General features: G+C 44.8%; 1 protein-coding gene across 1 annotated transcript in view; it reads right to left on the minus strand.

Moving 5' to 3' along the window:
* ADORA1 (adenosine A1 receptor) overlaps positions 1–15,949 on the minus strand; it is a 404,358-nt gene that overhangs the window by 321,858 nt on the left and 66,551 nt on the right. The window lies entirely within an intron of this gene.

Below are 15,949 nucleotides of genomic sequence, written 5' to 3' on the forward strand. Positions count from 1 at the left end.
TCTTGGGCTTTTATGACACATTTTATTTTTGATGTATCTCCATAAGTCAGCCTGACTACGTTTACCCATTATGGAATATATATGTAGCCATTCTTTGCACATTTCTTTACGTTTTGAAGGACCAGATCAATTGCCTGTGTTGTTTGCTTTGACCACAGCTCTATTTTGATTGGCAAAATAAGTGTTTTTTGAGTAGGGGATGTGGCATTGTGGGCAAGCTTCCAACTTTGCAAATTGGGATCCTGGTTTGAGTCTCGCTGTCCACCATCCTGTGATTCGGGCCACATCACGTAATTTTCTCTGCCCAAATAACGACGCATGTGACCTTGTGTAATGTAACTGGTCCTGATGTAAAGCGCTCCAATGCCTTCATTTTGCAGGTTGTCTCTGGTGAGATTTTATATGCTATCAACCAGCTAGATCAAATTTGCAGTCATTTAACAATGTGATAAAAGGGGGTGGACACACAATGCGCCTCAAAACAGATAGCCAGGTCTGAGTAGGTAGTCGCAAGTTATGGTAGTTAAATATTATCCATGTTGGAACTTTCTTGCTTCTAGTCAGGTCTGTTCCTGTTGATTCCAAAGTTGTTGTAAATATTCTCCGGATGTTCCTAGGACATCCTGAAACTCTGCTACCTTGAACCTTAGAGGTGTGCCTCACCTGTGCCCTTCTGCAACACCCAAAAGCAAGAAGACCTTGGACTGAGGAGATGAGGGAGTGGAGAAAGCGGGAGCTGAGGGATCCTGACAGGTGAGACCAGGAGAAGATGCCTTTAGAGACAAACATGTTCAAGGCACCGTGTCCTCTGGGTACAGAGGCCGTAAGTGCTGCCCTATTGGCTCTGGCTAACCCAGAATAGAACAGGTTATCTAGGAGTTGAGTGACCAGGGATGAATGTTTTTAGATTTGGAGGTTTGAAAATCTGCTACAGACCAATTAGTGACAAAGAAACTCCACAAGCAGGAGCTTTGACTTTTCTTACTTCCATTGGAAGGAGTAGGGCCAAGCAGCAACCATCCTGCCTTCTCCAACTGCTACTGTATGCTCAGACCAGTTGCACATGCATGAACCTTCTGACCGTAAGCTCAAGGCACTATCTGTTTCCTCTTGAAGCTCTCTTGTAACACTACACACTAACCCAGCAACAGTCGCTGGAACATATCGAGCTTCAAAAAAGAACTTTCAATCTGGCCAAATATTTCTTAACGCCTCCATATCCACTAAAGGTTCAGGTGGTAGGGGTCATGATCCAACTGAAAAGAACCATATGCTTACTAGACTTGTGTGTATGCATTCATATAGAGTGGAACTAAATAGACTTCACTGACCCACATTCACGTCTGTTAAATTGTTTAGAGTATTTCCCCTTTCCCCATATCACACATTTCCGTACCTTTAGATCTAAAGGGGTTACATTATACACAATTTTCCTTTAAATGTTCTATATTTTGACACTTAACGTCAATGGAGTTGACCCAGGCAAGTTCGGCATCACCAGTGCTACTGATGTAGTCTATTGATTTTAGCCTGTGCTACCACTGGTCATGCAAATTAGCAAAACGAGTAACTTAAGAAAACATAGTCTGCAAATATCTAGGCCTGGGCGAAAATTTCGTTCCGTTCGCGGAAATTGCGATAATTTGACATTTTCGCGTTCCGCGGAGAGTGCGAAAATGTCAAAATTTCCGGTTTCCGCAGCTTGGCGATAATTTGTTTCTGGCTCGCGCTGTAAATTAATACATTCTCGCGCGCGCGCGATCGCCTTACCTGAATCCCTGCGTTCGCCGACAAGTTTTCTTGATCCGGTCGCGTTCTCCATGAGATGTTGTATTGTTTTTAGCCATTTGCGCTGTCTCGCGACAGTTCGCGCCCGCAGTGACGTCATGCGTCGCGCGATCACGTCTTTCTTCTCGCGATCATGCACCGCGAGACAACTCAAAACAAGATGGCCGCGCCCGCAAGCAACCACATGGGTAAGTTGGCGACCCGCAACCATGCAGAAAATCTCGCGAACATGCCGGAAAAAACCTTCCGCATCTTCGCGATATTTCCGCTTGTTTGCGATAATTTTAAACATTTTCGCGATAATTTGCGAAAGTTAATTTCGCAAATTCCGCCCACCCCTACAAATATCTGCAATGGAGGTCATGAGAGCTCATCTAAACATGGTAAATGTCTAACTACTCTCTCTCAAAAGGGGTGGCACACAATTTGCCTCAAATGAGGAAGCCAGGTCTGTGTGGGTAGTTGTAAGTTATGGTAGTTCAAACTTTTTCCACGTTGGAACTTTCTTGCTTCTATTCAGGTCTCTTCCTGTTGATTCCACAGTTGTTGTAAATATTCTCCAGATGTTCCTAGGACATCTTGCAACTCTGCTGCCTGGAACCTTGGGGGTGTGCCTCACATGTGCCCTTCTGTAACACCCAGAAGCAAGAAGACCTTGGACTGAGGAGATGAGGGAGTGGAGAAAGCGGGAGTTGAGCGATCCTGACAGGTGAGACCAGGAGAGGATCTTTCCTGGGTTTTATTAGGGTGATTATGTTTGTCTCTTAGCATGTTTTGGGTAGTGCCCTTCACATCCGACTCATTATATATCTCAGTAAGTGAGGTGCCAGAAGGTCTTTATATAACTTTTTAAAATGTCAATCTCAGTTCATCAGACCCTAGTGCTTTACTTATCATCAGATATGGGTCCTGTGCAAATGTGCCACTGAAGCCAAACTATACATGACTAATGAGCCCTAATATTGGTGAAACTGGACGTTGGTTGCTTGTGTTGCGGTTCAGAGAAAACCTGACCTCGCAGTTCTGGCTGGACTGTTCCTATTGGAGCATGGTTAAGACCAGAGGCGCAAGTAGAGCCAAATTTCGGGGCGGGGGGGGGGGGGCTAAGAAAACATTTTGGGAGGGCGGCTGATTGTTCAAGCAATAGGCAGAGTGGAGCTGCAGGGGCTCTAAGAAGGGGTGGAAAACAACAAAGCCTCATTAACAAGCAAATGGTCTTTTAAAGACCAGTGAAGTACTCGGGTGCGGCTGTGTGTGTGCCCGGGAAGCCGTCTCAGACCGGGCTGCCACACACGAAGGAGGGGGGGTTCGGTCTGAACCCCCTTGAGTCCAATGGGCGTTGCACGCCTGGTTAAGACTGATTTGCAAATGTCTGGGTCCAAAGTGAGGAGGCATGGTGTGCAAAATGGTGATTGACTGGAATGCATCCTGGGTAATTATCAGTGGCTGAAATTAATTAAATCCTTCCATCCATCACTTTTTTTGTATGCTTCAGTGTTACTTCGCAAGGGCATCAATACCAGCTATTACTTCTGTTGTTAAAGGAGCCCTCAATTTCTCCCTACCCCCACTGTTTGACCATTCCAGTGTTATATCTTCCATATATTGTCAGATGTTCTCGGTCGATATGGTCTTTAGCTGTAGAAAGGAACTTTTATTTCACAAATACCTCTAGCACTTTCTGCAATGGTGTATCCTGTTGGCTCAGTTAATTTGCCACTGGCACTTTTGCAGTATGCTATTTACATCTTCTGAGCAACCATGCCAGTGTCTGGCCTCGTCGTTCACCCTCTCCATACCTCCTGGCGTGAGCATATTTTCCAAGAAAGGCCACAACTCGTTCAGATAAGACATTAAACTTTACTACCCCCACTTTGAGTTCAGCCATCATTTTCAAGTCCCTTGGGGCACCTTTACTAATTTTCCATTTCATTTTTCTTAGATATCTATGTTGATGAAAACATCTTCCACGCCTTCTGAAATGTTAAATACATGCGTTTTTTGTATTTCCATCTATCCCGCATCTTTGCTGGATACATCATGGATTATTGCACTTTTAGCTCACATGGTTTCTTTTTGATGGTGACAAAACTATTTCAAGTCTGTTGAACAACTTGCTTGAAGTTGGTTGAACCAAAAACTGCTGTTCCCTGATATTGTGTTCCTCATTTTCTCTTGTCTCCCACAATATGATGTGTCTATTCCAGTAATTAAGGAGCTTCGTGACAGTAGGACGTGGAAGGGCCCCCAGTGGTAGTTTGGGCCCAAGGGATCTGTGTGCTCTCTCAGCTGAGAACATAGCGAGAAAGCATTACAGACAATATATCAACGAGCATTGTTTCCCTGTAATTCTCCAACAGGCACATGCATCAAAGCTTTCTGCAATCGCAAACTGAGCGATTCGCAAAAATCGGCCGTTTGCGATCGCAAAAATAGCTTTTGCGATGCATGAAACAACTTGCCACTCTTGGCCCATAGGAATGAATGGGGAGGTATTCCTTAATTGCGACTCGCAATTTGTGAGTCGCAATTAAGGAATCTTTAGAAATCGCTATTTTTCAAGCGATTTCTACATGCATAGGCTTTTGCGATTCCTTAATTGCGATTCCTTATAAATCGCAATTAAGGAATCGCAACAGCCAATATTGATGCATGTGCCAGTTTATGTATTATGATGGCAGTGGATGTGGCCAACTAGCTATTCTTACAGTGCATCTGTGAAACCTGGCTTCAAGATACTATTTACATTTCGGACTTGCGGTAGTTTTTTTCATTGCCTTCAGTGACTTTCCGATGGTCGTGCAGTGTGGCAGTCTCTTTCACCACCACCGACATGACCAGTCGTTTCAATGTGGATTGTAATTTGTAATCAAGCGGCCTGTTGGAGCGCGCCACTCTCTCCAGGCCTATCAGGGCCCCGGGCGGGCGTGAGGCCCGCCCGAGCTCAGCGGCGACCTCCACCATCGCCAGGTCTACGGGCCCTGCACCACATGAGTGTCGACAGGCGTCGCTTAAAAGGAGTATACAGGTATACAGTGGCATCGGGGGCGTCCCAGGTCCACATGGTTTACCGCAACGTGTAATGTGATCCCCAATTTGCCCTTAACCATGGCGATTCCAACAAAGAGGCGAAGCACACTCGAAACTCCGCTAAAACGTGGTCATTTACTTTGGCTGGATGTCAAGCTTCGTCTTCACGCATCAACGGACATTAACTAAAAGTAGCAATTTCAAAGAAATACTAGGGCGCACAATGTTAACATGTTTCTTAGCAGAAGCATTTTGCACCGTGTAAAGGTGGAGAGAGTGGGATCGGAGATTTAGTTTCCTTTGTGGATAGGTAAGCCGGGAATGTATGGTTCACGTTCACAACACAATGTTAATGTCTTCAGACCCCAGTGCATAAATACAAAAATGCCTCAAGCACAGGTTTTCAGGCAAAAGCAGATATGGCTCTCCTGCCAGATAAATCCGCACAAAATATGTTACTCAGTCTGGCAGCATCGTCTCAAGACTACGCCGTAATCTCGTACTGCCTCCCTCGCTCGATCTGTGCTCAGACACCATCATGAATGGATGCATGCACACTGCGCATGCGCGGCTCGGGTCCCGCCTGCTCCTTGGAAAGGGCTTCCCGACATTAGTAAAAGCAGAACGCATTGATCGAGCTCGAGGAAAACTGGCAATTAGAAGGTGTGCTGGAGTGAACCTATGGTTAGGATACGGTAATAAGAGATTCTTTAGTCTACGGTCTCTTTCCACACCCGCTGTGAAAGTGAGAGAGAGACGTGCCAAATGAAGCTTCTGTATCTCTTACGAAATAAACATCTTCCTTTTCGCTGTGAACAAGGTACGGAATTCCTAGCCCGGAGAAAATATTTCAGACGTGACAGGCGGAGGCCTCAAAGAGAGGCAGCGTGTCTGACGCAGGTGAATTACGCCCGAAGAGATAGGAAGATATTTTTAAACCAAGGGTGCGATTGCTTTGTTTCTTGCCTTTAGATTTCACTACTGCTTCCCTCTCCGATCTCCTCGTCCTCAGCCATATCCAAGCGTTATATGAAGAAAAAAAAACAGTTACTTAACCAGAAAGTATTTTTCTAGGTTCGGGGTTAGTCAAACCCTTTTCATTGTAATAATATTATAGGTACAATATAGTTACGTATTGCGGCTTTCAGCCAGCCCCCAATCTCCATTGGACTGAAATTGTGTAATTCACATTTTTCTTCCGCCCACTACAGCATGGGGCAGAGGGTCAGCCCGCTTCAGCCATTGGCTGAATTCATTGACAGAGACCGCATTCTGCTCTTTCACAAGGAGCAGCACAGAGGCACACAGTGTAGCAGAACAGCACACAGGCGCACAGTGCAGTGGAGCAGCGCACATGCGCACAGTGTAGCGGAACAGCACACATGCACACAGCGTAGCAGAGAAGCGCACAGTGTAGCGGAACAGTACACATGCGCACAGGGTAGCGGAGCAGCACACATGCACATGGTGTAGCGGAGCAGTACACATGTGCATAGTGTAGCTCCTTTCGGTGCATGGTACTTTTTTGCCAGTTTGTGCCTTTTGGGACCAAAAAATATATTTTACCAATGTATTGTGTTATACTGACAAGAACACAGCAGCTCCTCATGAATGTTTTTTAAAGACCATGGTAAGACAAAATAAAACAAGTATTGACAAATCCAAAAGTCTGGCAGCCAACCCCAGACCAATTGGCTTTGTCAATGTTTGCCTAAATTTGTGGTATTTTGTGCACTATAATAAGCATTAGAGGTTGGAGTAGATTCACTAGCTTATCAAAGGTAATATTAGCTTTCCTGTTCACACGTCATAAGGTCGAGCATCAGCATGCAAGCGCTGCTGCAAGACCAGATGTAATCACTCGTACTGAGTGAAAACCCGCCTGCTGTTTTCCATTGGCTCACTCCAGAGTCACTCTTCTTCCCTGCCTCCTAACTCGCTTGAGCAGCTGATAGCTCACTTCCGTTTAAGACAGAGGACCACCGCTGAAGTACAGTTTCCCTACGCTTCAATTTCGGATCTTCGTTTGAGCAAACTTTTTTCTTTTACCGCCGGTCGCTGCTTACCTATCAACAGGGCACCCACTTCAGGACGCCGCGATTCATGTTTGGACAGCATTTGCATTTTTCCACTACTATGTGAACAAACTTTGCCTTTTGTTTTATAAGCACAGTGTCCATAGACGGCTCACTTCATGCTTCATTTTAATGAAGCTTTTCTGGGTTTACTTATGGGCAGCACAGGAGTTTGTGGCTACATAAGTGCTGCAACTTTACTTTTAAAAGAATGTTTAAGAGTTTGAAGATTTACCGTGGTTGGGCTGTGACCCCATCTATTGTACACTCCCATAAACGCACCCCCACCTAAAACGCTTTACATTATCACCTGTTAAAGAAAGTAATATCTGAATCTGCTACCCTCTGGCCCTACAATTACAGGTCTCCACAAGCATGCTGTCCGACGCATAACACAGGTGATGCTCGCTTGGCGTCCGGTTATTCAAGGTCACCGCAGAAGCGACAACACCAGGAGAAGAAGTGTAACCGGTACTTAAGTCACCTGCCCTGGTGTCTACCCCTGTAGCCATGGCATTTAGTACGGACTGTTCCCATGAGGCGCAGGGTTAAGACTGATTTGCATATGGCCATGTCTGAACTGGGGTGGTGTGGTGAACAAAATAGCGATGGATTATACCCAGATCTGTGACTGGGGGTGAATGTTTTGCCAATGTGCAACATTCCGTCCATCATCTTGTATGTTTTGCTGTTCACCCTATGTGGGAAGGGTATGCCCAGACGTGGGTCCCGTGCTCACTACGCCACTAGAGTCAAGCTATCCTGGCTGAAGAGGGGTGAAACCCCAAAACCGGTCCTTGGATGCTTGATTCCGGTCCAGGGAAGACATGGCTTGGCAGTTCGGGCTGGACTGTTCCCATGAGGCACAGGGTTAAGACTGATTTGCATATGGCCATGTCTGAACTGGGGTGGCGTGGTGAGGAAAATAACGATGGATTATACCCTGATCTGTGACTGGGGGTGAATGTTTTGACAATGTGCAACATTCCGTCCATCATCTTGTGTTTTATGCTATAAATAAACACAATCTCTGAGGCACAGGGTGAAACAGGATCGCTAGCCATTTGACTTATGGCCCCAGCAATCGTCTCTCAAACAGTAAAATAGTGAGCAAGTGGCGTTTTACGCACACGTGTCCTACGCTTTGTGCACAATTTTAAAACACATTTTACCGAGCATCAAAGAAATGCCTATGCATTCTTTCATAATCAAATAGGCTGCGATTGTTGACACAGCCACACACCAATGAAATGCAGTTACTCTTTTTAATGTTACGAAGAAAGCCCGTGTCGGGGTAAGAGTGCGGCTTAACGGTTGGGGGGGGGGCGATTTTAAAGCTGAGGGACCTTGTTTGAGTCTGCCAGAAGGCTCAAACATCTGGCGATGCTGGGCAAATTACTTAATCTCCCCGTGTCTAAAAAATGAATATGTCCACTTTTAATGCAACCGGTGCTCATGTAAAGCGCCTGATAACTTTGGGTCGGGTTCCCGCTATATAAACATCAAAAAAGAAAACAAACATGAGCCTAGTGTTTACATAGAAGCCACGTGCATTATTTTACTTGTGAATAAGAACGAGGGAATATTAGAAGCCTTCTTTGGGTTGTTGTCTTGCCAGAGAAGGAATTGTTTGTCATGAGCCTACATTTCGAATTTTAATTTATACTGCTTGAGAAGCTGAGATGATGGCATACATTATGCCCAGGATAAGAAAGAATGGTCCTAAAGGAATGCCACAAAGTAACTAGTGTGGGGATGGTTTAGCACCTAAAAGCCTAATGTTTTTCGTGCAGTTAGAGAGAAAGCTCTATATTGTGGCCGGTTTTAGATGTCCTTCCTCTCAGAAAAACTTAACCTACAAAAGCTTGTCTACCCCTACTATTTATTATCACCTGTTTGTTAATTTATTATTTAAATAAACAACCGTAGAGCAACAACAAACCTATTCAAACAATACTTCTTATATTTCTTAATATTTGCAGATCAATCTCACATATTTGCCACTAAATTACCTTTCTCAATTTCAACTATTGTTGTGTAGCCAAATTGGTATCTTCAAGCTACAAAATTGAAAAATAACTTGACATAACACCACTAGTTCAATTGAGTTGGCGTTGAACCCCAATCTCCAAAGACATACTAATCAGCTTCGCTGCCACTACGCTATCTCACATCACTGTGTAAAATCAAAGAAGCTCTGCGTAAAGGATCATGTTACATTCATTATTTATTTTTTATTTCCATTACAAAAGTGCTTTAAGAACACCAGTGAATGTGTAAACGGGGTCATATGTCTTTGGAGACTGGGGATTGAATCCGATAGAGTTCAAGTAGCAATGGTATTTTAAGTTATTTTTAAAAAACATGTAGGTCAACTACTACAGTTTTTCAAAAATATAATAGCTGATTTTGTTGGTATTTACAAATACACGTATCTACTTTATAGTATATCGAAGCTAAAAAGAAAGATTTTTAAAAACGTATTTAGGGAGTATTTGTATGCAGAAGAGCTGTGATTGAGACAATGTAGCAGCTGCGAGGCAGATTAGCATGTTTTTGTAGACTGGGGTTCGAATCTGACCCAGTCTAACTAGTGGAGTCTGCCTCGCCAGCCCTAGAGCTGCTGTCTCTCAGTGAGGCAAGCAGAAGTGTTACTCGAAATTGTTGTCATATTCTAATGTTATGTTTTCAATACTGCAATAAATTTACCAGGTCGAAAGCGCAAGAAGCGTGCACTGGAAGAAAGTGTGAAATTGTATTGCACAGCACCGTTCTATAAAGCACTTTTTATTTCCCCATCAAGCAGTTTGGTCTGTGCAATTGCAGAGCCTTGTGTACATTCCTGTTGCCCTTTGACAGCTCATTCAGTGATGTATGTGAAACAAATCACGCAGGTTCCCGTTCACTCACAACGTCTAGCTATCGATGTGTACACAAACAACATAATCCAACTCACTAACATAAAACACCACATACATCCAATTCACACCACAGAATTTCACACGGCACAATACTCAACCGTGCACCACAAAATTAAACTCCAATACATTCCACTTCACAACACAAAATACCATTTAACATATTTACACTCCATCACATGCAATTGCACTCCACATAATTCCAGTACACTCAATACCACATAATTACTATCCATATAATCCCACTGCACACCATGTCATATAATTCCACTCCACAAATCCACACCACACAATTCCACATTACAAATTTCCTCAAAAAACAATTCCAATCCAAACACATAATTCCACTCCACACCACATACATCAACTCCAAACCAAAACATATAGGTAAAAGACATTGGGCCAGATGTATCAAGCGTTTTTCCTGTTCGCAAATGGGCCCATTCGCAGAATCGGCCTGTTTGGGAATGGGAAAAAGCCTTTTGGGATGTATCATCCCAAAAGGCATTCGCAAAATAGGGAATCACAAAAATTGCGATTCCCTATTCTGCGAATGCATTTAAGGAATCGCAATTTGCAATTCCTTAAATGAAATGCAGAAGCCCAAAAAAATTGTGACCTGCCTTTAAGGAATTGCAAATTACCACCAACTTCAAGTTGGTGGTAAAAAGCGAATTCCATGAAAAAGCACTTTTTTGCATTTTTCAAGGTGCCATGTGGCATACATACATGCCTTTAGGGCATGTACGTGTGCCACATGTGCACACATGCATAATCCAGGGGTGCAACAGGGTGTCCATTTTGCACCCTTACACTCTGCAATTCCTATTAATTCCTATGGGCCTCTAGGCCCACAGGAATGAATGGGAAGCCATTCCTTATTTGCGACTCGCAATTTGCGAGTCGCAAATAAGAAATATGTAGGAATCGCAATTATTATTGCGAAACCTACATACATTGCATTTTGCGATTTCATAATAGCCAATCAGTAAAATTCGCTATTATGGAATCACAAAATCCAATATTGATACATATGGTCCACTGTTATTTACAAATGCAATAGCTCTTACATTCACAAATGCGAGACCTATTGCATTGCAACTGCTTGTTTTTTTAATTAAACCATAAATATTTCTGTAAAAGACTCAATTTGTTGCCTTTTACAACAAAAAAGTATTACCATCATTCCTTTTTGGAAGCCAGTAACAAAGTTCACTAAGTTAATGCTTCCTGCTAACATCTGCAGTGATCTGAAGGTCTCAGCTTTAAATCCAGAGAAGGCAGACTCAGCCCTTCATTCTTCCGAAGTTGTTAAATTCAGTAACAATGAGTTGAATAACAGTATGATTGGATAGGTGTAACTCCGATAAATTGCAGAGGCGCTTTATAAAAACGTTACCTTTAATCTTATGATAGTAATCTGCATGCAATGAGCATTCCAAACAAAAATGAGCATGTATTTAACACAAAAAGCAAATGTATTGTCTTAATCCCTTGCCCCCACGCCTAATATTTGCTCAGAGCAGTCCACTATAGGTGTTCCCATCAATATAAACCTAATGAAAGTCAGTTATAAGGGCTATGAAGTAAATGATGACACAACAGGTCTGAAAACTCAAACTATTTTGTCACTAAAAGAAAGGATTACCGGTAATCTTCATTACTCCGAGTTTAGTCTTCCTCGCCACATGAGTAACAAAGTGGGCTCTTTTCCAAATCTCTCCTCCACAAGATGATCCGGAAGGACCTGCAAGAATGGAGGAGAGCGGAGAAAAGAGCCCACTTTGCTACTCATGTGGCTAGGAAGACTTGCGAGGAGGTAATACAGCAGCATTTGGTTAAGACGGTGGTCCTTATAGTACGGCCCACGGGCCGCCAGTGGTCCGGCAGCCCTTCATTGGCGGCCCGCGGACCTTGCCATGTCATTTTTAGGTCTCGCCTGACCCAGCGCATGCGCTGGTCTGGCGAGACTTATTGAGAGGGCTCCAAAAAGAGCTACCAGGCCAGCATAGAGGTACAGTGCATGTGTGCGGGCGCGCGCGCGCGCCGCGCTTTACCGTGATTACTTTCACTTTCGCGGCCGCACGGCCGCTTTGATGTTTGATCGCGATCACGATCACTTTCACTTTCGCGGCCGCACGGCATAGCCAATAGGTGTCGCTTTTGGGACCTTATAAGTATTTAGTTATGCAAGTGTTGCATGGCTAAACACTTATAAGGTCTGAAAGGCGAGACCTATTGGCTATGCCAACACTTGTTTACATTGCCAGTGAGGCTGACAGTAAACACAGAAGAGGACCGCAGCAGCATACGTAGTGAATACGTATTAAATACGTATTCACTAGTATGCGCCTGCAGCCATCTTCTGTGTTTACTGCCGGCCTCTGGCCTCTGCGACCTCACACATGGCACTGGCGGAAAGCTTCTCAAAAGGCCCTTTAAAAGCCAGCTGTAAGCATTTTCAACGCTGACTTTTAAAGGGCATTTTAGGAAGCTTCCTGTCTCGTGTTGCCAATGATGTTCTCTTCTACGTCCTCTTCTCCCGCAGCCATTACTCCACCCACAGAGACACACACAAAGACACACACACACAGACACAGAGACACACACACAGACACAGAGACACAAACACACAGAGACATACAAACACACAGAGACAGAGAGATACACACACAGACAGAGAGAGACAACACACACACAGACAGAGAGGCACACACAAAGACAGAGACTGAGACAGAGAGATACAGAGACAGAGAGACACACAGAGACAGAGACACACACACACACACACACACAGACACACACACAGACAGAGATGCACACAGAGACAGAGATGCACACAGAGACACACAAAGAGACACACACACACACACACACACACACACAGACACACAGACATATATACAGAGACAGAGACACACAGAGACAGACACACAGAGACAGAGACACACAGAGAGACAGAGACAGACACAGAGACAGAGACGCATAGAGACAGACACACAGAGACAGAGAGACACACACACAGAGATACACACACAGAGACAGACGCACACACAGAGACAGACACGCACACAGAGACAGAGGCACACACACAGACGCACAGACAGTGATGCACACACAGAGACAGATGCACACACGACAGCGACGCACACACAGAGACAGAGACGCACACACAGAGACAGAGACACACACACACACAGAGGCGCACACGCACACAGAGACAGAGACACGCACAGAGACACAGAGAGAGACACACACACACACACATAAAGACACACACACAGAGACAGACACATACACACAGACAGAAGTACACAGAGACAGATGCACACACAGAGACACACACACAGACAGAGACACACACAGAGACAGAGACAAACTTATTTAGACAGAGACGCACTTATATAGACAGAGAGGCACACACAGAGACAGACACGCAGAGTCAGAGCCGCACACACAGAGACAGAGACGCACTGAAAGAGAGAGATGCACACAGAGAGAGAGAGACACACAGAGACGCACACAGAGACATAGATTCACACAGAGACAGAGACGCACACACAGAGACAGAGACGCACACACAGAGACAGAGACGCACAGACAGAGACAGAGACGCACATACAGACCGAGGCACACAGAGACAGAGACACACAGAGACACACAGACAGAGACACACAGATAAAAACACACAGACAGAGACACACAGGCAGAGACACACAGACAGAGACACACAGACAGCGATAGACAGAGACACACAGACAGACACACGCAGACACACACAGACAGACAGACATGTGTGTGTGTATGTTGTGTCTGGTGGCTCAGTGGACTAATGCATCCGCTGCAGGGGCCTGTGTTCAACCTCATGGTCACAGTTGTTTTTTACTCTAGCCCCGCCCCTCACTTACCCCGCTCCCACAGGTGTGGCCCTCGGCCACAAGCCACACTCTAAATTTGGCCCCCGAGAGAAAGTTTGTGCGTACCCATGGGTTAAGAGCACTGCATTTCTTTCCTTGTTATTCTCTGCCTTCTCTTGGTGCACTGACAATTAGTGGGTCATTTTGACCCTGGCAGGCTGTGTGCAAGTCCGCCTGGGGCCCAGAGACCAAGGCTCTGCTCCTTAAACAATAGCAGCCTGCCCCGTTTAAAGACCCCGCTTCTGCAGGGACCTCTGTGTGGTAAAGGAAGCCCCCACTGCTGTACCTCCCTTTGCCGCTCTGCTGCTTTGTCCAGCGGAGTCACTTTTAAAAAGGCTTGTTCAGAAAACCATTTTGTTTAGAGAAACCAAACTTCCAAAAACGGAAGTCTGTTATTTCTAAACAAGCAAAAATGGCCTCGATGTGCAGTGAGTTTTTTTCCCACATGCTCTGGGGCCATTCTTTGTTTTTCCTGCCTTGTGTCCATCACAGGCTGCAGGGTGACCGTCACTGTGACCGTGTGACCTCTTGGTAGACGGGTCACCAGGGCGGAAGTTTGCACTGATGGAGCCAGCAGGCTCCACCTGTGCAATAGGGTGACCAACTGGCATGGGTGCAGATTCAGGACAGCGAGTGCAAAAATTCAGGACAGCGAGTGCAAAAATTCAGGACAAAGGGTCAAAATTCAGGACAAAAATTCAGGAAAGGTCAGCATTCAGGACGAAAATTCGGGACAAAAGGTACGTTTTGCATGCACTTCAGAGGAAGTCGCGCAATAGTGCATAGACAAATAGACAACCAACACAAGCACAAGTGAAAATAACCTTGCACTCACTGCATCTGTTGTGTATGCGAGTGAAACACACCTGCGTTTGCATATTAAAAAAAAAAGTGAAGAAAAAGATCAAAGCTGAAGGCTTCTCAGATCTGCCCCCCTCTCCCCCACTGAAAAAAACCCACCAGATCCGAAATGTTGTCACTGGGCAGAGTAGCCCATTATCATTCTGTATGTGATGATTAGGCAGACATATAGAATGATAATGGGCCGATAGCAGCCTGTGCCATTTCTGCGTATAATTGTGTAAATATTGTTTATTTAAAAAATGTTAATTTTGTTTTCATATTTTAATAAATACGGCCGGGGGTTGTACGACCCCCGCCTCCAAAAGTAATTCCCTTCTTATGTCCATCATTAGAAATGTGGTTATGCGCAGGGGGTAGGGGGAAATTCGGTAGTCCCAGACCATATGGGCCGATAGCAGCCTGTGCCAGGTCGAGTAGGGGCTGCTGCAGGCCACAGATCACAGCAGGAGCGCGAGCTGGCCCCTGCAGTGAGAGTTACAGGCTGCTTGCAGGGTGCAGCTCACCCCAATATCTGAAATTACGGACATAAGGCGTCCGTGGAAGAAACCCTTACGGTCAAGAGGCCCAAATTACGGGCAGTCAGTGAAATTTACGGCACCAATTATTAGCGGCGCCTCCACTCCACCAAAATGAAAATGAAGCACTCGAGGGAGCACAAGATATGCACTTTTAGCAGGGAAGAAACCAGGCCGTTTGGAGCATAAAACACTCCATGTGTGGATTATTAGTTCAGGATTTGAAAAAGTGGGGAAAATGTAGTTAGGGGGTTATGAAGATTTTCGCTTGCGAAATTCCTGTTACTCTCACAATTTTACTATTACTACCTACGTGGTTTTGACGTCAAAATCTAGACTCCATCATCCCTTTACATTTCCTTAAAAAATTAATTCCTCATAAATCCGCCAACTTTTAAGGTCACGGGGAGGAAAACAAATTTAAAGTTAGCTCACTAAAAAACCGCCCATCGTTTTCCATGGGAAACTAGCCTTCACGAAGAAATATTGACAGTTTGCATGGAAAATGTTACTTTGGCATAGGAAAGAGGGGATATCTGCGAGCTACAAGCGACCAGTGATCATGAGCACCGCAAATTTGCTGATGCATGCAAGACATTTCGCACCAAAAGTGTGGCTTGGCAAGGAACTAAAGTTCCCCAAAAGCATTTTGATTTCCAGCAGATTTGTTTTTCACTTTTCAAATCATGTAAAAAAAGACTTCTGTCTTTTTGTGTTTTGTAGAACATGTCAAGGCTTTTGTGCGCATCTCATTTCCTTTCCTCTTATGCCTCTCGCCTGCATTCAGCCTAAGAACATAGAGGAGCTTTCAGGGGAAGGAAGAGTAATTCAAACGGTTTCCA

This window comes from Triturus cristatus, chromosome 1_2 (assembly GCF_964204655.1).
Source record: "Triturus cristatus chromosome 1_2, aTriCri1.1, whole genome shotgun sequence".
NCBI lineage: Eukaryota > Metazoa > Chordata > Amphibia > Caudata > Salamandridae > Triturus > Triturus cristatus.